The 23,301-nt window shown below is 43.3% G+C and overlaps 1 long non-coding RNA gene across 1 annotated transcript in view; it reads left to right on the plus strand.

The window, feature by feature from the left end:
* LOC309618878 overlaps window positions 1–23,301 on the plus strand; it is a 272,744-nt gene that overhangs the window by 19,736 nt on the left and 229,707 nt on the right. Inside the window, exons 5-6 of the long non-coding RNA XR_014238655.1 lie at window positions 12,893–13,789; window positions 16,280–16,430. This is a non-coding gene — a long non-coding RNA (uncharacterized lncRNA). The remainder of the gene's footprint in view (window positions 1–12,892; window positions 13,790–16,279; window positions 16,431–23,301) is intronic.

The following is a 23,301-nucleotide window of genomic DNA, read 5'->3' on the forward strand; positions in this document are numbered from 1 at the left end:
ATTACATTTACGGTGCACTTTATTTCTATTATTATTACCTTGTAATACATAACGAAATAATTATACAACTCACCGTAATGCTGACAGGAGGGGGAGCTCAGGCGGTCGTGCGAGTGATGGGGAGCGGCTGTAAGTGCAGATGAAGCTTCGCTCGCTCGCCTCCTGCTGGGCGCCCTGCTTCCTAACAGGCCACGGCCCGGTACCGGCCTGGGGACCCCTGACTTAAAGGACAAAGGCTTTTACTCCAGTAGACTGGGAGTCACAAAGGTGTTGCCAGGAGGCTTATGTTACTTTCGACTAGGCTGTTCCGGCTGCTGTGTGGACTGTAGGGTGGGGGGGGGGGGCAGGAGCAAAAGGTCCCGTTAGGGGGCTGCTGTTGTCGTTCAGGTGGGAGGTGACTAGGATGGTGTTAGTCAAGGAGATGGGAAGTGGTTGGTATGGAAGAGAATTAAAACCTCCCAAGTGCATGCAAAAGCATCTCCCCGCCCCCGTATCTCCTGACCTCTGTTCCCACCCAGGCAGAGGGTCCCTGGTTGCAGCCCCATCAGCCATGGCCTGAGCCACTATCCACTGGATGGACGGGTTACCCTCCCCCCAAGACTTCACAGGTAGCCCATGTTGGTACAATCCCAGGGGGGGTCACTCACCAGGACCCAGAAGAATACCAGTCTGTACCCCCAACATTGAGAAGACACAGGCAAATGCCAGCCCCCAGTGTGACCAACGGAACAGTGAATTTTGTTAAAGTGACTTCTCTCATTGAGTCCTGATAATGAGGGAATCTTCTGGAGGAGAGCAGAAAGGTCGTAACAAGCAATACAGCTGCCACCTGTGTGGAAAACTCTGACACTTCTGAAGTTTTCAGCTATAAGCAGCACAGCTGTCTTGAGGCCGCCATGCTGTGAGGAAGGCCAAAGTCTCATAGATGGAGAGGCCCTGAGACTAGTTGAAGAGAGAGGCCCAGCCAGCCCCCAGCTGCTCTGGCCACTGTCTGATTGCACTTGCCTGAGACCAAGGCCAGAACCACGCAGCTGAGAACTTCCTGAATTCCTGACTCATAGAAATGACTATCTTTATTGTAAGCCGCTGAATATTGGAGTGATCTGTTATACAGCAGGAGATCACTAGAATAGCTCTTGACTTCAAGGAACTTAAAATCGAGTTGGAAAAAAGCCAAGAGGTAAGTGAACGTAGCCAAGTTTATTAGACAGTGCCAGCAGTCTGGATGACCAAGGCCCAAACTGTAAAGCCCTGTCTATGTAAATATAGTAAATATAGCCACCCTCGCACCCCACCTTTTCTCTCCCTCCACCTATCTTGCTCCTATATTTGCTCCTATCTTGACTGACCTTCCAAATCCTTGATTCTCATCATAGGTTTGCAGTTCTCTGCAGGGCTGACACTTTCTCAAACTCGCAACCTGCTAAAGCCCTAAATTAACAAGCTACCTGGTCTCCCCAACTTCACTTTGGATATACTGCCAAGAGTGGAATCAAGGATGTTTAGACCACAAATCCCTGGTTCTGGTTCCTAGTTCTTGGCAACAGTCATCACATAAATTTTCCAACAAGAGACACATCCGCATAATTAGACCAACGATATCACAGACTCAAGACACATGCAAAGAGGGCAGGGCTGAGAGAAGGGTAGTATTCATCAAAACCTCATCATAAATTCAAGTTGAAGGATTGAAAAGAAACAAAACATGGACACTTCCCAAACCCGGCAGCTGGACCTCTCACTGAAATCCTGAAATCACTGCCGCTCAACTCAACATCTGGGAGAGAATAAAAAATAATAAAGATTTAAAAAGAACAGACGCTGGACAATTACCAATTGAAGTGTGGATTGGGAATATAAATTCTCCAAGAGCCTAAAGACAGAAATACACATTGGCACATGGGTCTTAGGACTGTGAATTTCATCCAGCTGTGGCCACCGTTCTTTTTTATTATGGCTAATATTTAGTTAGCAAATGCACTTTCTAAGCAATGAACATAATTATGTTCAGGTTGACATGACCTGAATTAGGGTTACTGAATTTTTAAAAAAAATATTTATTTATTTATTTGGCTGCGTCGGGTCTTAGTTGCGGGATCTTTAGTTGCGGCATGCGAACTCTTAGTTGCAGCATGTGGGATCTAGTTCCCTGACCAGGGATCGAAGGGGGGCCCCCTGCACTGGGAGCATGGAGTTTTAACCATTGGACCACCAGGGAAGTCCCAGTGTTACTGAGTTTTTGCTTATTCAGCACTGTCAGTGGAATACAATGTCCAAAAAGATTCGGGTGCTGAGCAGTAGCCCCAAAGAACATTGGGAAGAATGTTGTATCTACATTTGAGAGACCTGGGTTTAAGTCTTGACTCTTCCATTTACTAATTGCATGAAATTGGCATTTTTTAACCTTCTGAACTTTTGAAGAAATCTGTCAATAGAGATAAGACTTGCCTCACAGAGTTTTTTTTTTTTAATATTTTTTAAAATTTAATTAATTAATTTGTTTATTTTTGGCTGCATTGGGTCTTCGTTGCTGTTCGCCGGCTTTCTCTAGTTGCAGCGAGCAGGGGCTACTCTTCATTGTGGTGCATGGGCTCTAGGCGCGTGGGCTTCAGTAGTTGTGGCACACAGGCTCAGTAGTTGTGGCTCACGGGCTCTAGAACACAGGCTCAGTAGTTGTGGCGCACGGGCTTAGTTGCTCCACAGCATGTGGGATCTTCCCGGACCAGGGCTCGAACCCATGTCCCCTGCATTGGCAGGCAGATTCTTAACCACTGCCCTACCAGGGAAGCCCACCTCACAGAGTTTTTATGAGGATTAAGTTAGGTAATTTATCTTCAAAACTCCTGTAACATTGCTTTTAGCTTCTTCACCTATGAAATAGGAACAATACTTCTGTCACAGAATTGAGTTACATTGTAAGTTACATTCCTTAGCTTATGATACTACTTAAGCTACTTTTAAGACATGTAAGAAACTTTTGGTTGTAAATAACAGAAAGTGAGACATAGCAGCTTTAAAATGAAAGGTTTTGAATTGTTTTAGTCAAAGAGAAGGCAGGAGGTAGGTGGTTCCACGGTAGGATCAATGATATCAGGCACTGAGTCCAAGTCTCTGCTCTCCATGTGACTCTCCCCTCATGGTGACAAGACGGCTGCTTCACTGCCAAGCATCACATCTTCACACCAGAACATCCAAAGCATGAGAGGAGAGGAATCTATTCAGACATCTCTCTTATCAAGGAGGAAACATTTCTTAAACACCTCCCACAGATTTCCCTTTACATCTCATTGGCTAGAACTGGCCCATGGCTATCTCTTGCTGGGAGGGAATCTGGGGAAATGAATGTCCAGCATTTCCAAAAGCTAACGTGAGAAGCCACTTCTACCAACAAGGAAGAAAGGAGAGAAGAATAACTTTGGGGTAGGAAACACACATTCTGGGCCTTTCACCGTAACATACGTGAGAGTGCTTACTATGAGGGGACCCATTAAATGGAGGTAGCATTTATGGAGTACTTACTGTATACTAGGCATCATTCAAAGTGTTATACATGCATCACTTCATTCCATCCTCTCAACAACCCTATGAGGAGGAACTACTATTATTCTTGTTTTATAAATGTGGAAACTGAGGCACAAAGAGGTTAATAAACTTTCCCAAGGCTACCCGACCCATGAGTGTTGGGCCAAGATGTTGATCTGAGTCAGAGCAGATTGAGTCTTCACGGGAGGACCAAGGTGGATACTCAGCTCACCTCTCACATCTTGCTCGTCCTGATCTCACCTCAAGGTCCAGTGGGTTTGAGTTGTCATGTGGTTGTTTGATTACCTATTTATCTGTCTTAGAAGTGATCGTGTTCATGAAGCATTACCATAAAGCAATGAGATCTTTGAAACTGTCCAGAACTTACATGTTTGAATTGTGGTGGTCATTGGCGGGTGGGGACCTCATGGTTAGACTCACTGGGCCAGTGAGGTCAGCGACCCCGACTCATCCTGGGATAGATTTGCACCCATCACTTTAGCTGGGGGCTGAAAGGTCGTCTCCAGAGTTGGGGACAGCAAGCTGTGGGACACCCGGGCTTTAGCTGCGCTCAGGAAGGTCCCGGGAACTGGGTGTGGACGGAAGACCCTAGCACAGACCACGGGGCCCTGGGGAGAGGATGAGAGCCTGGCAAGAGGGGCGGGACTCCGCCACGGAGCCTGAGGTTCTGGGTGCAGCACGTGGATCTTCCCTGAGGGAGAAGGTCTTATGTAAACGTAAAGAAGCCTCTCTAACCCTGCGTGATCCCGGGCCGGGGAGCCGAACCGTGAGGAGGAGAGCTCTTTCCCAAGCTGTGCTGGAGATAAAAGCCAGCCCAGCATTCCAGGGCAGAGCAGAGCACAGCAGAGCCGGCTAGGGTGGGGGCGCTGGAAAGGGGCAGGGCCACTGGTGCTGATGGGGAGCCCCCTGAGCCTGGAGAGAAACAGCCCAGGGCACTACCAGCTGTGGACAAAGGTCTTTCTTTGACCTCCTATTTGGTGCCAGGCCTGGGCTGGCTCAGCCCATGCCCTCTACAGATTTATTGACCAGTGAAAACAGTGTGCTAAATTCCAGGGTGGGGAAGTGCAGGGTGCCAGAAGTGCCCTCAGGAGGGGCAGGTCCCAAACAAGCTTCTAGAAGCCTTCTTATTAGGGCTTTCCTAATCTCTGTCCTGCTTTCTCATGCTTGCTCTCATGCCTTGTTCTTCCCTACTGCACCCCAGCCTGCAGAGGGCAGCCAGATTTGTCATCCCGAAGCAGTGTTTTCTCAACCTTTTTACCATTGCCACCCCTCCCCCACCCCGTGAAATTTTAATACTGCAGATATATTGTACGTCTGCTTAGGTATTGTACACGTATCTGTGCTTTATACATACAAAGGGTAAGATTATTCCACCTCCCGAGAACCAATTTTTGGTCCCTCACTGGCAAAATCACCCCTAAAAGAATAAGCCCATTTCCCACTGATTGGCAATAGGGTGGTCCTTGGCTACGCTCCAGTGTATCTTGTGTAAAGCCCTTCAGTCTTTTCTGAGGGGTGTTTAGTAGAGCCCTTTAATCTGGTGCTGGAATGTTAAGGTGCAGATGAAGGGCACACGCAGGGAAGACTGTAGTCAGTCGTTGGACTGGTAATCTGTTGCTCCATGACAATTACTCTGAAATGAAGCAACTCAAGACACACGTTATCTTTTGGTTTCTTTGGGTTAGGAATCCGGTGAGGCTTAGCTGGGTCCCCCGGCTCAGGGTGTACCACAGGCTTCAACCAAGATGTTGGCCAAGGCCAAAGTCGTCTCAGGCTTGACTGGGGAAGGATCTGCACCCAGGCTCATTAGTGAATGATCATTGGCAGGCTTCAGTTCTTCGCAGCCTGTTGGACTGAGGACCTCACTTCCTCGGTGGCTACTGTTTGGAAGCCCCCCCCCCCCTCAGTTCCCTGCCATAAGGGCCTTTCCGTAGGGCAGCTTATAACATGGTAGACAGTGGGTGGGTGGAGGGGGGCGGGAGAGGAAGGGGGGAGGGAGACAAGGGGAGAGAGGCGGAGAGGGCAAGCAGGAGAGAGAGTGTGTGTGAGCGAAACAGAAGTCACGGTCTTCTGTATCTCAGGAGCGTCACGTTTGCGGTGCTCTCTTCCTTAGGAGTCACTGGCTGGGTCCCGGGAGGCAGAAACTTTGGGAGCCATTTCAGAAGCTGCCCACTGCAGTGGTCAAGCTGAAATCAGGGAACAAACAGGTCACAAAAGTCAGGCCGTGGGTGGTCTAGGTAGGGCGGAGGGTCAACCTCCAGGCAAGCAGTTCGGGACCTGTTATTAGGGCAAAGCCACGGGCCAGGACCAGAGGGGTGACCCGGAATCAGGCATCTGCAGGAGTCAGAATTCCAATCAAGGTGTTGGGTCAAGTTGGGAAGGATTCCCCTGGCCCCAAGCAGGCCAGGCAGCAGAGATGACCCAGGGCAGCAGGAAATGTGTAAAACTTGGTGATGGCTACCTCAGCCAGGAAGCTTCTTACACGCCATCTGCCTGATAAAGATGACCCCAGACCTTGGTGGGTCCAGGGAGCAGCAATGCTCTTTAGGAAGGAGAGGAATTGGGCAGCTAGAGGCAGGGCTCAGAGCAGACAGGGAAGCAGCACAGGAAAGGCTCTGGAACTAAGCTGGTGGGCCTTGCATCCTAGCCCAGCTGTTTGCTTGTTGTGGGACCTTGGGGGAGTAAATTTTTCTTTCTTATAAATTTATTTATTTTATTTTATTTAGTTATTTTTGGCTGTGTTGGGTCTTCGTTGCTGCGCGCGGGCTTTCTCTAGTTGCGGCGAGCGGGGGCTACTCTTCGTTGCGGTGCGTGGGCTTCTCATTGCAGTGGCTTCTCTTGTTGCAGAGCATGGGCTCTAGGTGCACAGGCTTCAGTAGCTGTGGCTCGCGGGCTCAGTAGTTGTGGCGCACGGGCTTAGTTGCTCCACGGCATGTGGGATCTTCCCGGACCAGGGATCGAACCCGTGTCCCCTGCATTGGCAGGCGGATTCTTAACCACTGCGCCACCAGGGAAGTCCCTGGGGGAGTATATTGACTTCAACCTGAGTTTTCTTCTCTCTAAGATAATACCTAACTCACAATGAGGCTGAGAAGATGAAATGAGATACTAAAAACCCTTAGTACAGTATCTGCTGCAGAGCAAGCACTCAATAAATGTTCATTATTGTTATTATCATTATTATATAAAAGTAGTACGCTTAGAAAGGAAAATGAGTTCATTCCTTAAAATCAAAACAACAATAACAAAAAGAGCTGAATCTTTTATGGTTGAGAAGATGCCACTTGAAGGTCTAACACAATTTCGTATTTACAAATGTGGCAGGCATGGTGAGAACTGCAGCTGTTCAGTGGCTATTCCACGTCAGGCATCGAGCGAGGTGCCTTATAAATTATCTTCGTGCCATCCTTTCAACTCACATAAATGATGGGTTATTATTCCCATTTCACAGATGAAGCAACAGAGATCCAGAAAGATCCAGTATGTTGCTGAAGGCCATGCAGTTAACAAGAGTCAGCTGTAATTTACATTATAATTTACATACCATAAAATCACCCACTTTAAGTGTACAATCCAATGATTTTTAGTATGTTTACAGAGTTGAGTAATCATCACCACAATCTTAAGTTTAGAACATTTTTATCAACTCCCAAAGAAATCACATACCATTAACTGTCACTCTTTCCTCTTCTTCCCAGCTCCTGGAAACCTGTAATCTTCATTCTGTCTCCATAGATTTGCCTGTTCTAGACATTTTATATAAATGGAATCATACAGTATGTGGTCTTTCATGATTGGCTTCTTTCACTTAACATGATGTTTTCTAGATTCATCCGTTTGTAGCATGTATCTGTACTTCATTTTTTTTATTGTTGAATAATATTCCATTGTATGTATACATCACATTTTGTTTATCCATTCATCTGTTGATGGGCACTTGGGTTATTTTCACCATTTGGCTATTGTGAATAATGCTGCTTTGAATATTGGTATAAAAATATCTAAGTTTCTGCTTTCAATTCTTTCGGATATATACCTAGGAGTAGAATTGCTGGATCATATGGTAATTCTATGTTTAACTTCTTGAGGGACTGCCAGACTGTTTTCCACAGCAGCTGCACCATTTTACTTTCCCACCAGCGATGCACAAGTGTTCCAATTTCTCCACATCCTTGCCAGCACTTGTTATTTTTGATTCTAGCCATCCTAGTGGGTGTGAAGTGGTATCTTATTGAGGTTTTGATTTGCATTTCCCTGATGGCTAATGATACGGAGCATCTTTTCGTGTGCTTATTAGTCATTTGTATATCTTCTTTGGGGAAAATGTCTATTCACATTCTTTGCACATTTTAAAATTGTGTTTTTAAAAATATTTTTAATTGAATTGTAATAGTTCTTCATATATTCTGAGTGCAAGTCCCTTATCAGGAAAAGAATTTGCAAATATTTCCCCTCATTCTGTGGGTTGCCTTTTCACTTTCTTGAGGGTGTTGCTTGAAGCACAAAAGTTTTTAATTTTGATGAAGTCCAATTTATTTTTTCTTCTATTGCTTATGCTTTTTGGGTGATATCTAGGAAATCATTGCCTGAGCCAACTTCATAAAGATTTATTTTATGTTTTCTCCTAAGAGTTTTATAGTTTTAGCCTTAAGTTTAGGTGTATGATCTATTTTGGGTTAATTTTTAGATATGATGTTATGTAGGGGGGCCCAATTAATTCTTTTGCATGTGGATATTAGTCTTTGTTGGTATATATTGAGAGTTTTCCACAATAAAAAATTAATTTAAAAAAGGGCAATGACAAACAAATCATATACCAGGTAGGAACTGTGTTTAGCTGCTAATAACAACTACTTAAAATAAGAGGGCTTCAGCAAGACATGTTTGGGTTTTTTTACTTATTTATTTTCGGTAAAAGAAGTTCAGAAGTAGATACAGCTGATATGGCAGTTCTATAATCATTACTGAACCAAGATCCTGCTAGCTGTTTGTTTCAACATTCCTACATGTGGCCTCCATCCTCAAGATTACCTCATGGTCACAGGGTAGTTGCTGTAACACCAGCCAACACCTCTGCATTCTGAGCAGGAAGAAAATAAAAGGCAAAAAAGGCTCTTTAAATAACTACACCTGAAACCAATTTAAAAACTTGGGTTTCCATCTCACTGGTGATTCCTGTGGTGGGGAGGCTGGGCACCTTAACCTACTCATCAATATAAGGATTCTGAAAGTAAGTCAAGTGCGTATGCACAGATATCAAGTAGCCGAACCAACAGGCCACGGTGGAGAGTGGCAGTTGCCTACCCAATATCTGTTCTTCAGCATCCTTAGTGGCAAGTAGGACTGAGGGATCGTGAGCTCGGTATTGCCAGAGCTTCCAAGTTTTATAAGCTTGGATTCTCCATTTTATGAGCCCTCCAGATTTTTCAGTGTTGGCAATTAACCAAAACAAATATTTAACTTTTCCTGGGCCAAACACAATACATCTGCGGCCCATATCCCATCTCTGTGCTGCTCGTTGGCAACCCCTGCTTTCAGGTGAACGTCAGAGCCCCTTAAACACCTGAAGGGCATGGGAGCCATATTACACTTCCCCTGTGTGGCTCTGAGCCAGTGCGTGGAAGTCACGAGCAAGGAGGTTTTGGCTCCACTGTAGGGAAGAGCTCCATCCGCAGAGCTGTCAAAAACAGAAGGAGCTGCCTGGGGAGGTATGAAGTTCCCTGTTGCTGGAGGTGTTTGAGCAGATGCTAGAGAACTGCTTGGCAATGACTTCTAAGGTCTCCCCAACCCCAGGAATCTCTGAAGATTACCATGATGACTACTGCTGCTGCGATGACTTGCTGAAAGGAGATGAAAAGAACGCAAGGGGCTCTGCATCTGGATTGTTAGGGAGCTGGCAGCCCCCCAGCTGCTGTGTCCCCACCCTCTCAATGACAAGGAATATGCCCTCACCATTGAGATGACCTCTAGTCAGTTTCGCCGGTAGAGACAGCCAAGGTTGACTTCCTAGTATTCACAAGCGTGATTTGATTCTTCTCCACTCATCGTATAGTATACAACAGATATGTGGCTTTTCTTATGGAGGATCATTCAAGCTATTCCATTCAATTCATTTATTTATTCAAACTTTCAGGGCTGGTTTCATGGGCATGTGACCTGTGCAGGTGCACAGGGACCTGCATTCAGGAGGACCCCATGTTTGGCTTGATGCTTTTTTCCTTCAAATTATTAATCCTTTTGGAACAAGAAACCCCACATTTTCGTTTTGTAATGGGCCCTGCAAATTAAGTATCCTGTCCTCCATACTTTTACTCAAAATGTATTCACTGTCTAGCAAGTGCCAGGCATCGAGGATACAGAGCCACACCCAATGTGTTCATACTCCAGTTGGGGGCAGAGAGATGGGAAAAGCTGAGAGATAAGAAACTACTGAGATAGCTGCTATGGAGCACACTGTTTGCAAGAGGGACATCTCACCTAGACAGAGAAGTCAGGGGGTAGAGAAGGTTCTTCAGAGGAATCAAGGTCTGAACTTCAATTGTTTGTTGAAATTCATTACTCTATTCTAAGAGAACTACAGGCAGGCACGTGGCTGCTTAACTAAGGACTACATTTCCCAGCATCCCCGGCAGTTAGTTGTGGTCACGTGACTATGTTATCACCAATAGCATGAGTGGAAATGATGTGGACCACTTCTGGGTCTGGACTGCAAAATATCTCAGGGTTCCTTTTCCAGCTTCACTTCCTCCTTTACCACATGGAATCCACATGTGGTGGTGACCCAGCTTCCATCACGCAGATGACCTGAGGGCCTGGGGGTCGGCAGAGTGGAGGCTGGAAGGAACCTGGGTTTCTGAATGACCACAAGGAGCAGAGCTTCCCACTCACCTGGACTGCTCGTCTCAGAACTGCTACCTGAACAAAAAGAAACTCATATTCACTAAGCCGCTGCATTCTGGGATCTTTGTTAGCCTACTCTACCAAATACAGTAAGTACACAGGAGCTAGCCATGTGGAAAAAGGGAGACAGACTCCAAAGCACCCAGTCAAGAGAGAACAAGGGAATTCAAGATCCTGAAGTGGTGGCTGTGAAAGGGCCGCTGTAATAAAACACCGTAGACTGCGTGGCTTAAACAGCAGACACTTACTTCTCACAATTCTGGAGGCAGGGAAGCCTACGATCAAGGAGCCTGTAGATTCAGTTCCTGGTGAGAACTCTCTTCCTGGCTTACAGAAGGCCGCCTTCTCGTTGTGTTTTCACTTGGTGGGGAGACGAAGCTCTGGTCTCTCCTCCTCTTCTCATAAGGACACGAATTTCATTAGTAATTTCATCACTAATTTCATAATTTCCACCCTCATGACCTCATCTAACCCTAATCACTTCCTAAAGGCCCCACCTCATTGGGAGGTAGAGCTTCAACATATGAATGGGGGCAGGGGCACAAACATTCAGTCCATCACAGGTGGGAGGAAGGAAGACTGGGCCACATCTTGGACCTTGTGTGCCAGGCAAGGACCTTGGATGTCATCCTCTGGGCTGTGGGGAACCAATCGGGGAGTGACATGATCAGGTTAGCTTTTTGTTCTGTCAGCTTGAGCTGGAACCTGCAAATTTTTTAATTTATGAAGTATTTCAGAAGACCAGCCAATAGTATTGGGCTGGCCAAAAGGTTCGTTCAGTTTGCTCCATTAAGATGGCTCTAGTAGTACTTCGTTGTCTTTAACTTCATTCAAAACAATTTTGTTGGATTGTATGTGACAGCTGTCATATCACTGTACATTTAAAAAAAGACATCAAAATTGGTGAATTTTTGTCTAGCCATTTAATACTGCAGATGGAAGAAAAAAAAGCAAAGTTTTCAGCATATTATGCTTTATTATTTCAAGAAAAGTAAAAAACGCAACTGAAATGCAAAAAAAGATTTGTGCAGTGTATGGAGAAGCTTCTGTGACTGATCGAACGTGTCAAAAGTGGTTTGCAGGGACTTCCCTCGTGGCACAGTTGTTAAGAATCCGTCTGTCGATGCAGGGGACACGGGTTTGAGCCCTGGTCCAGGATGATCCCACATGCTACGGAGCAACTAAGCCCGTGTGCCTCAACTACTGAGCCTGCGCTCTAGAGCCCACGCACCACAACTACTGAAGCCCGCGTGCCTAGAGCCCGTGCTCCGCAACGAGAGAAGCCACCTCAATGAGAAGCTCGCGCACCGCAACAAAGAGTAGCCCCTGCTCGCCGCAACTAGAGAAAACCCGCGCACAGCAATGAAGACCCAATGCAGCCAAAAGTAAATAAATAAAATAAATAAATTTATTTTTTAAAAAAAGTGGTTTGCAAAATTTTGTGCTGGAGATTTCTCGTGGGACAATATTCCATGGTCGGGTAGACCAGTTGAAGTTGATAGCGATCAAATTGAGACATTAATTGAGAACAATCAATATTATACCACTCGGGAGATAGCCAACATACTCAGAATATCCAAATCAAGCGCTGAAAATCATTTGCACCAGCTTGGTTATGTTAATCGCTTTGATGTTATGGTTCTGCATAAGTTAAAAGAAAAAAACCTTCTTGACCATATTTCTGCATGCAATTCTCTACTTAAACATAATGAAAATGTTCTGTTTTTAAAACAAATTGTGACAGGCAATGAAAAGTGGATACTGTACAGTAAAGTGGGATGGAAGAGATCGTGGGGCAAGCAAAATGAACCACCACGAACCACACCAAAGGCCAGTCTTCATCCAAGGAAGGTGATATTGTGTATATGGTGGGATTGGAAGGGAGTCCTCTATTACGAGCTCCTTCCAGAAAACCAAATGATTTATTCTAACAAGTACTGCTCCCAATTAGACCAAATGAAACAGCACTCGATGAAAAAAGTCCGGAATTACATGACCAGGCGAAAACTGTTACAGCTTAGCCAGGAAGTTCTGATTCATCTGCCATATTCACCAGACATTGCAACTTTGGATTTCCATTTATTTCGGTCTTTACAAAATTCTCGTAATGGAAAAAATTTCAAATTCCCTGGAAGACTGTAAAAGGCACCTGGAAAAGTTCTTTGCTCAAAGGATTAAAAGCTTTGGGAAGATGGAATTACAGAGTTGCCTGAAAAATGGCAGGAGGTCGTGGAACAAAATGGTGAATATGTTGTTCAATAAAGTTCTTGGTGAAAATGAAAAATTTGTCTTTTATTTTTACTTAAAAACCAAAGGCACTTTTTGGCCAACCCAATGCAATGAGCATTCACATACCCAACCACCTAGCTTGAAAAATATATTACAGATAAAGGCCCCGGTATTCCCTTCCTAATCCCATTTTCAGCTTTTTTTTTTTTTTTTTTTAAAGGGCACTTGGAAAGGGCAAGAGTGGAAACAGGACATGCATCATTGAACATCTAGTGTGTCCTCAGCACCGTGCGAGGTACTATCCTTCTATACGTATACAAGCAGCCACAGCTGGGTGGGGGAAAAAAAACAACAACAGAAAATGAAAAACTTGTGCATTCCCAGAACAAGGTGACTCCCTTCTGAGACCAGATGTGGCATGCTTGGAGGAACAAGATACAGGATTTTATCTGGAGCACAGATAGAAGATGTGATGGGATATTTGCTCAGAATCTCCAGCCCTGGCCTACTTCTTGTGATTCACGTGCAGATAAATGGTGCAATAAAAAGAAATCTGGAATACGTCTCTGGAAGTTTTAAAGTTCTGAGAAGGACTTGGAAGGTTTTGAGTATACAGGCGGTATTCCATTTTTTCATCCAGCTGATGGCTGTGACTTTGGAAGAAAAAGGAGAGGATACTGGGAGTGAACAGCTGGTGATGTTGATGGTGTTGACGAGGGTTTCATTTCCTGGGCAACAGCCCAAGATACTGGAATAGGAGGCTCCTGGCAAAGGACAGAGAGTGTCACAAAGACAGGGAAGAATGTGTTTGGCAGGAAATTTCCAAATGGTATCAAAGGGCGTTTAAAAAGATCGTCATGGGATGTGGAGTGGACAGCTGCTGTTTTTGTCTGCTCAGCAGCCGTTTGCAATCTTCTCTTAACAGCTTCTTTATCTTTGAAGGGAAACCATCCATCCTCAACTCACAGACCGTGTGGCTAAAGAGGGTTGATCCCAACCTTTGGCTCCAGAAAAAGTCAATCACAATCTCAAAGGCTGTTTCAGAACTTGGCTACGTGACTGGATCTGGATCAATGAGAGTTGTCGCCAGGACTTTGCTCAAATGATTGGTAATGAGGTATGCCTTCTTTCTCGCTTAGAGTGGCTGAGATGGTACATTATAAGCCTGGAGCTGCTGAATGCTACCTTGTCTTAATGAATCTGAGAAGGAAGTCAGCATAGCGGAAAGCCGAGCCTAATGATGGAGAGAAATTCCTGAAAACATTAGAGCTCCTGGATTTAACCATGTTTGCAGCTAGCCCTACCCCTTGGACTTTTCAGTTATGCGAACCAGTATTCTCTCCCCCAGCCCCCCAGCCCTGCCTCCCGGTTTAGTGTAGTTCCTGTGGACTTGCTACCACTGATAGGAGAAAATGGAAAACAACATTTGTGATATAGACAGAAACACAGTAATAGAGACAGTACTATTATTCTTGAGCAAAAATAAAGACAACTGGGCCAGAACTTTATTTATGGTCCTGTATGTCTATCTCCTAATGCAAAGAGTACAGGGAATGGATAAGGCAAGATATTCATGGTACCCAAAGAAGAAAAATATAATTTCATAAACATCACTGTTGCTTGGAGGGGATTCCTAACTAGAAAGTAACAATGGAAGGATATATATTGCTCAAAAAAGGCAAATCTAATAGAAAGGGAAAATTATGTAGCGTCATCAGCAAAGGAGGTCTGTCCGTCGGGGAGGAGAGCTTTTGGGTCAGGAATGAGGAGAACCACAGAACAAGACCCCACTCCACCTCCCCCCTACCCAGACCAGAGGAAAATTCCAGAACGTGCTTTCCTAACACATATCACAAAGGCCACAAAACAGGGTTTTCATGGGGAGTTCCACTTTTTCAGACATAAACTGGAATTCTCCTTTTGCTAAAGTTTAGACCATCTGATAAATTATTAGCTTTATTGCTAATATTTGATATAATTATTTGCTAACAGTTTCTCAGAACACAGGAGTAGTAATAGAAGATGTTCTTTTATTTAAAAAAAAATTTCCCCCTTGAATATAAAAGGAAGACGTCCCTTTTATGAAAAATTGGATAATATGGTGGTCCAACAGCAACCACTTATAAATCTATTTCCAGATGTTAAGTGATGGGACTTGTGTGCCAGATGCTGGCTAAGTATTTCATAAATAGGCTTATTTAATCTCCGCAACAATTTTAAGAGGTCCATGCTTGTACGATCCTCATTTTGTAGATGTGGAGACTGAGGTTTAGCAAAACTAAAAAACTCCCCTAAGCCAAGTGGGTATCATAGGATCTGAACTCAGCCGTCTGGATCCTAGCCACTACACTATGCTGTGTATTTCTTCCATTGATATAAATTCCCCGTTTGATTGTATATTTATCATTTTATAGCTTGCTTTTCTTCGTTCCACTGGATATTATAATATGAGCACTTCCCCATTTTGTTAAAAACTCTTAAAGTGTTCAAAAAAAAAAAGTAACGAGGCTAATCTAAGGGATGCCCATGAACCCATCACCCAGCTCCAACAATTAACAAATCAAAAGCAAAAACAAAAAAACAAAAAAAACCCTCAATTATCAACCCACCTTGTTTCCTCCATCCACTCCCCACTCCATTATCTAAAGCAAATTGCAGATGTCACATCATTTTATCTGTAAATATTTCAGTATGAAATTTTAGTAATTCTTTAATAGTATCAGATATTCAGTCTGCGCTCAAAATTTCCTGGTGTAAACATTATTGTAAATGCTATTCTAAATTTGGTTCTGAGGATACATCAGGAAGAATTGGTGGCTGGTATGGAAGTGTCAGAAACCTCACACCAACGTGATCCTGTCATTCCGGGGTTTGCAGTAGCAAATAAAGTTGCCCCCGAAATTTAGGAAACCAGACTTCCAAAAGTTCAGTAGAAAGAATTGTGTACAACTTCATCTTGAACTGCACTAACCACACGTGGCTATTTACATTTACGTTAATTAGAATTAAATAAAATTTGCAAGTCCATCCCTCAGTTGCACTGGCCACCTTTCAAGGGCTTGATAGGCACGTGTGGTTAGTGGCTGTCCTTCATCACAGAAAGTTCTATTGGGCACCTGGTCTAAGAAGGAATAGTATTTATCAATATAAGGGCAGGAGATTCTAAACAATTTTAAAATATCTTCATTGATAATGGTGAAAGGTCTTGAAAGTATGCCACGCATCTGCATGGGGCACTTGACCAGCTCGAGAGGAAGCAGTGCACACACGCCTCAGGTCTCATTGTTCATTTATTGAACTGCTCTGATTGAACTGCCCCCACTTGGCCATGCACCAGTGAGGTTGGCTTTATTTTTATAACTTACTTCCTTTTCTCTCAAAAAACCCTGTTCACGCTCACCAGTGGAAAAACTGAAGTTAGCCCAATCTCATAAATATCAGTTCTGCCCAGCCACTTCCAGTTTAAAATAGTTTCATTTTGAGGAAACATTCTATCACATTCAGATGTTGCTATTTTGTATCACATTTTGGTTGAGAGCCCCCTCCTGGGCTTGGGAAGCCTAAGACAGCTTTGTTTATTAATGCTCCCTTCCCTTCCTCCTGGCAGCCCCTCGAGCCGGCTCCAAGGGTGCCCCCGTGGGAGGTGGAGAAGGAGGACCTCTCCTCTCTGTGCCAGGCCCTGCTTCTCTGCCTGGCCAGGCCCTCAGTGTCCGCTGCTGGCTGTGCGCTTGGCTGGATCCGCCTACATGGGGTCCCAGGTAGGATCTGGCTGTGATGCTTGGTACAGGCTGTGGCCCGGCAGTGTGTCTCTGTCCTGGGTCCTCATCCCCCTTTGTCCCCCCACCCTTTTCCTTACTTCTCCTTGGTGCTAAGAGCTACTAACTCAGTTTACAAGGGTACGTTAGTTACCTGTTGCTGCAGATCAAATGACTCCAAAATGTACATAGCAGCTGAAAACAACAAACTATTACTCTCTCACATAGTTTCTGAGGATCTGGAATCCAGGTGTGGCCTAACTAGGTGGTTCTGAATCAAGGGGTCTTGTGTGGTTTCAGTCAGGATCTCAGCTGGAGCTGCATCGCCTGGAGGCTTGACTGGGGCTGGGGGAGCCACTTCCAAGATGGCGCACCCACATGGCCGTTGGCGAGGGGTTCAGTTCCTTCCCACATGGGCCTCTCCACGGAGCTGCTCACGACAAGGAAGCTGGCTTTCCCCAGACCAGCTGATCCAAAAGAGAGAGAATGACCAAGATGGAAGTGTCTTTTATATCCTAATCTCAGAAGTGACATACCATCTCTCCTGTCATATCCTGTTGGTCTCATAGACCAACTCTCATACAACGTGGAAGGGGAGCTACCTAAGGGTGAGAAAACCAGAAGGTAGGCATGCTGGGGGTGGAGGGAGGCTGGCTACCATGTTGAGGTTCATCCAGTGTGAGAATTTAGCTGGAAATCAAGCTCTCTTTTAACTTGTTCTTTTATTTTATTTATTTATTTTTAAAAAATATTTATTTATTTGGCTGCGCCAGGTCTTAGTTGCAGCACACGGGATCTTCGTTGCCGCGTGTGGAATCTTCATTGCCGTGTGTGGGATCTTTAGTTGCGGCATGCAGGATCTAGTGGGATCTAGTTCCCTGACTGGGGCTCGAACCCGGGCCCCCTGCATTGGGAGTGCGGAGTCCTACCCACTGGACCACCAGGGAAGTCCCTAACTTGTTCTTTTAGAATTAGACAAGTTGTTTTCACCATGCATGAGCTTTTCCAGGAAAGACCCAGGACGGGTCCTTGCGGCAATTACCATGGATACACCTACTTATAAAATCTGTGTTTATTAGATAAGTAACATGTATTCATTGTTGAAAAGGAAAAACGAAACAGACAAGTGAAAAAGCAGGTAAAAGTCATCTTTGAGTCCACCCTTCAAAAGTAAACTCTGACATAGTTTTACAGAATTTTCTTCTGTATGAATGTTACTTTTACAGAATCTTTTCTGTCCATTCATGCTTTTAACAACTATTTTTTGAACATCAATTATGTGTCAGTAATTCTACTTCCAAGGATTTATTTAAGGAAACATTCAAGGCCCTGAGCAAAGAGTTAGATACAACCAATTTAATCCAACACATTTACCCAATAATCTTAATGCTGTTTTACATTTGTTTGTATTTCAGACTTTTTCTTTTTCCTCATGGTTTCTGGTTCTGAGAGTTCTTATCCTCATCTAAGTTTACAAAAATTCACTTTTAAGTGGTGGGATTTAAAAAAATCTTTCTACTTTCTTTGTATTATAATAAAAAAGGGTATAATTATGGCCATTCGGTGTCCTCCACAGATACACTTTTCCGTCATCATTTTTTGTTTCTTTGTTCTTTTTCTCTGAATTTTGAAAACTTTTTTCAAGATGGTCCCTACACATGAATATTCCCCTCTTTAAATTTTAAAATTCTTTAAAAAATATTTGACCAAATAATTAAAGCAGACAAAATAATATTCACAACATACATATAAGATATAAACTGCCATCAGCTTAAGAAATCAAGCAATACCAGTATCTTAGATGCTCTTTCCTCCTCTCTGGTAAGCGCTATCCTCAAGTTCGTGGTTATCATTCCCTTGCATTTCTTTATAGTCGTACAACAAACATGCGTATCTTTATACAGTACATTGTCTAGTTGATGCATTTTTTCTGATGCAAGTGCAATCAAGTTGTATATGCTCTGCTGTGAATTGCTTCCCCTCCCCTCGTCGCATAATGTTTGTGAGACTCATCCACACTGATGGATACGGCTGCAATTAACGTTTACTCTGCTGTAGTGTTTCATTGTGTGAATGCACCCCATTGTGTCAATTCTGCCCATGGACATTGGGAAATTTCTGGATTCTTGCAATTACAAACAATGCTGCAGTGAACATTCGGGTAGATGTCATCTGTTGCACACACACACAAGGATTTCTCTAGAGTAGTCATTCCCAACCTTGGCTGCACGTTGGAATCACGTGGGAATGAACAAAAAAACAACCTATTGATGTGTAGCTCACCTCCCACCCTGCAAGACATTCTGATTTAATTGGTACAGGTTCTGACTTGAGCATCTAGGTTTTAGAAAGCAGGTTTGGAACCATTACCCTAGTGTATCTGCCTGGGAGTGGAATTGCCAGGTTGTAGGCTATGTGCATCTTCCGTTCTACACATTTTCTTACGAGGAATGTGGGAAAATTCCAGTTGCTTTAGGTCTTCACCAATATATGGTATTGTCTGATTCAAAAAATTTTTTGGTAACATCAGTTCTACCGTTTGTGAAAGGAGTGGTGATGTGAGTTTTAATCTGCTATTGTTTTTAGTTTTGTTATACTCCTCCTTTATCACCCTTTTAATGCTACTTTTATTTATCTCAGTCTGTTGCCTTTTCACCTGAGTCTGTTTCTCCTTATGATCCTATATTTCAGAAAGGCCGTGTCTTCTTGTATCCTCTGGTGGATGCAAAAAAGTTTCCCGGCATCTACCTACTGATCCGGCAACGGCTGTTTATCAGTGCCTTGCTCTTCCTCTAAGTCTTCTAATGAGGCATATGCTTTTTTTTCATTCCCTTCTGTATTTTTTCATGGACCCCATGCTGGTTTTGTGCTCTTAATTTGCTCTGAACAACACATGATCTGATGCTTGTCAACAGGTAGAAGGCAAATCACCTGTGGTCTCATGGGGGCAATGGTCTCATTTCCTTCCCAGTCTACAGCTGAAGTGAGACTTGATCAGTACAGATCCTGGTCCATTTCCTTGATTAAAATAGGCTCTCACTTGGGATTCCACAGCTCTGTGGGGTGGCGTCTTCTTGCTCCCATCATAGGCTTTGGGGAGGGGTCAGATTTAACTGATTCAACACCAGGTCTTCCTGTGTTAATAGTGGGTTAGGAGAAAGTTTAAGTGCATGTGGTCTTTTCTGAAAAATAGAGATGATAATAGCGTCTGTGGATTAATTGCCCAGAAAGGGCTTAGCATAATGTTTGACACATGGCAAACATTTAATAAGTGTAGCTGCCATCACTATTTTATTGTTGGTATATTATTAGTATATTGTATGTTTGTGTGTATATTATTGACATGCAGTATTATTACTGTTCATCTCTTTGGAATGAAAGCTACAATGAAGGTAAGGATTTTTGTCTATTTTGTTCATTTCTTTATCCTCAGCAACTAGAACAGTGCATGACACATGGTACACACCCAAGAAATATTTGTTGGATGAATGAAACTTTGAGAATTTGGAGAGGCTATAGTTGGAATTGCTCACCATGTGCTATTTTGAATCAGAAATTGGCAGTGTTATTTATATTAGCAAACAATTTTAATCAACCTACAGGTCAAATAACAAGGGTTAGTTGAATAAATTATAGGACATCGTATGCTGGAATGCTGTGTCCGTATGGCAAATTATGTTGTGCAATACTTTTTGACAGGGGAAATGTTTACTTATATTGCTGGTATGAAAAAAATAGTTACAGAACAGTGTATACAGTATAATCTCAAATATATAAAAAGTGTGTGTATGTAGAAAAAACTGAAAGTAATATAACAAAACACTCATAATGGTTGTCTCCGGTGGTAGGATTAAAGATAATTGTGAATTTGCTTCTTTGATCTTCTTGGTATTTTCCAAATATGTTTATAATAAGGATACATTATTCTGGAAGCAAGAATTTTTAACAGACATGTACCAAAGATGAATTAAGTGGCATATATTCCAGGGATGCAATACTGTTAGTGCAAATCTGGAAGAATAATGTCAGGAATGCTAAAGCTGAGAATGGTTTAGGGCTCAAAGGAAGTTTTAAAAGACAATAAAATGGGTACTAGATCAGCTAACATTCTTAGTTGCAAGCACCAGAAACTAACTGGCCATTTAAGCAGCAAGGCAATCTATTAAATGGGACCAGAGTAGCTCATAGCATTGCCAGGAGGGCTGGAGGACCAATGTCAGCAGCCACCCAGCAAGAAACAGTGCTCCAAATCCCACTGCAGAACTAGCCCAGCTTCCCCTGCTAATACTGGGTACAGTGTCAAGTCTGCTGCCCTGGGACCCAAGCTCGCCCCTGGGAACCACAATCATCATTGTAGAGGTTGCTCTAACTCAAGGAACTACCGTGGTCCTGGGAGCATTAGAAATGCAAATTCTCAGGCTCTACCCCAGACCTACTGAGTCAGACTCTCTCAGGGTGGGACCCAGCCATCTGCATCTCAGCAAGACTTTTAGGTGATCTTGAAGACACTAAGCTTTGAAAAGCACTCTCCATAATTGCTGGTGATCCTTTGCATTCAAAGTCCAAGAGGAATGTATCTGATTGGCAGATCCTAGGTCATGTGCTCACATCCTTGCTGCAGGAGAGGCTGGGGAAGTGGGTGTCAGCAATGATCAGCTCTGCTTTGTGCTATGATTTATGGGGTGTGAGGTTCTCAAGACATAGAGAAATGGTCCAGATGCTGACCCACCAAAAGGGATGACTGGCGTCTACATCCTATCCCAATGTTTGGAGCAATCAAAGAAACAAGAAGGGATAAGGTCATTGTGTCAGCAGTATTGCTTGATAATCGTTTTGCTCTGGTCTTCTGAAAGAAGAACAAAACCTCAAACTGAAAAATGCACAACAAATTCTTTTTTTAATTTATTTTTTATTGTGGTAACATTATAACGTTGTATGTTTCATGTGTACGACATTATAGTTCTACTTCTTTGTACTCTACAGCGTGCTTACCACCAAAAATTTCATTACCGTCAGTCACCATACTGTTGACTTTCTTTACCTGTTTTGCCCTCCCCCCTACCCCTTCCCATCTGGTAACCACTATTCTGTTCTCTGTATTTATGTGTTTGTTTTCATTTGTTTTGTTCATTTATTTTGATTTTTGTTTGTTTTTTATATTCCACGTATAAGTGAAATCATACAGTATTTGTCTTTCTCTGTCTGACTTAGTTCACTTAGCATAATAACTTCAAGCTCCATCTGTGTTGTTGCAGCTGGCAGGATTTTATCTTTTTTATGGCTGAATAGTATTCCATTGTGTATATATACCACATCTCCTTTATCCATTCCTTTGATGAACACTTAAGCTGTTTCCTTATCTTGGCTATCATAAACAATGCTGTGATGAACATTGGTGCACATATATCTTTTCAAATGGGTGTTTTTGTATTCTTTGGATAAATACCCAGAAGTGGGATAGTTGGATCAGGCAGTAGTTCTAGTCTTAGTTTTTTGAGGAGTCTCTATACTGTCTTCCATAGTGGCTGCACCAATTTACAAAATTTTCAAATGAAAAAAACCTCAGTAATGTGCATTGTTTATGGATGTATATAAGTGTACTAAAACTACAAAGGGCAAAGGAATTACATACTCCTTCTTTTGGGCATGGGAGGGGCATGTGAGTGGGGCTTTAGCTGTGTTTGAGACACCTCATTTAAAGATAGCTGAGACAAATATGGCAAACTACTAACATCTGTTTCATCATGGTAGTGGGAACATGGATGCAAGAATGATATTAATAATATTTAACCGCTGACACACCCTGGGTATGACCAGAAGAGACACTGACTGCAGGCTTGGAGCCCCATCCTGCCGTGCCAGCCATCACCTCGTTAGTTGCTGGATTGCGGGTGGGTCCTTGAGAAAGACCGGGAGAGACATAAGCTGTCACCAGAGCTTTTAGGTAGGTTTGTAGATGATTATCTCTCAGGCTGGAGACATATCAGCAGATTGCCATGGGGCCCAGCTCTTGGTTCTTTTCTATCCAACAATGTTATCTGTGGCTCAGATGAAACCATAGCAGGGACATTAGTCAGATTTGCAGGTGATGCAAAACCAGGATTCCTGAGAGACCCCATACTTGACTCAATCTCAAGGTTTCATATTTGACGCTCAAGAGTCAAGACTGAATCTCTAATGTAACCATCTCAACAGGGGGGAAGGAGAAACTAGAGTCAATAAAGTACAATTAAAGAAGTATAAATACAGTATATCATTGAGCTTAAAATCAATGACTACTTACAGACACCTGGCTTGGCAGTCTCTCATATGAAAATTCCAGGAGCCTTAAAGGCTTTTATAATCTGCTGATGGGAATGTACATTGATTCTGGAGGGTAACTTGGTGATAGATAATTAAAAGCCTCACAAGAAAACACATGTCTTTTGACCCAGCAACTCAAACTCTAGGAATTATTAAGAAATCATCAGATATGCTAAGTGAAATAAGTCAGATAGAGAAAGACAAATACTGTATGATCTCACTTACATGTAGAATCTAAAAAAACTGAACTCAGAGAATCAGAGTAGAGTGGTGGTTCCCAGGGGCTGGGGGGTATGGGGAATGGGGAGATGTTGATTAAAGGGTACAAACATCCAGTTACAAGATTCACAAGCTCTGGGGATCTAATGTACAGCATGGTGATTGTAGCTAATGATACTGTATTGCATACTTCAAAGTTGCTAAGAGAGGAGATCTGAAATGTTCCCCCCACAAAAAAGAAATGGTAAATATGTGATGGGATGGAGGTGTTGGCTAATTCTATGGTGGTAATCATTTTGCAATATTTAAGTGCAGCAAATCAACATGTTGTACACCTTAACCTCACACAATG

Source organism: Balaenoptera borealis, assembly GCF_965194805.1.
Source record: "Balaenoptera borealis genome assembly, chromosome: 20".
In the NCBI taxonomy this organism is placed as follows: Eukaryota; Metazoa; Chordata; class Mammalia; order Artiodactyla; family Balaenopteridae; genus Balaenoptera; species Balaenoptera borealis.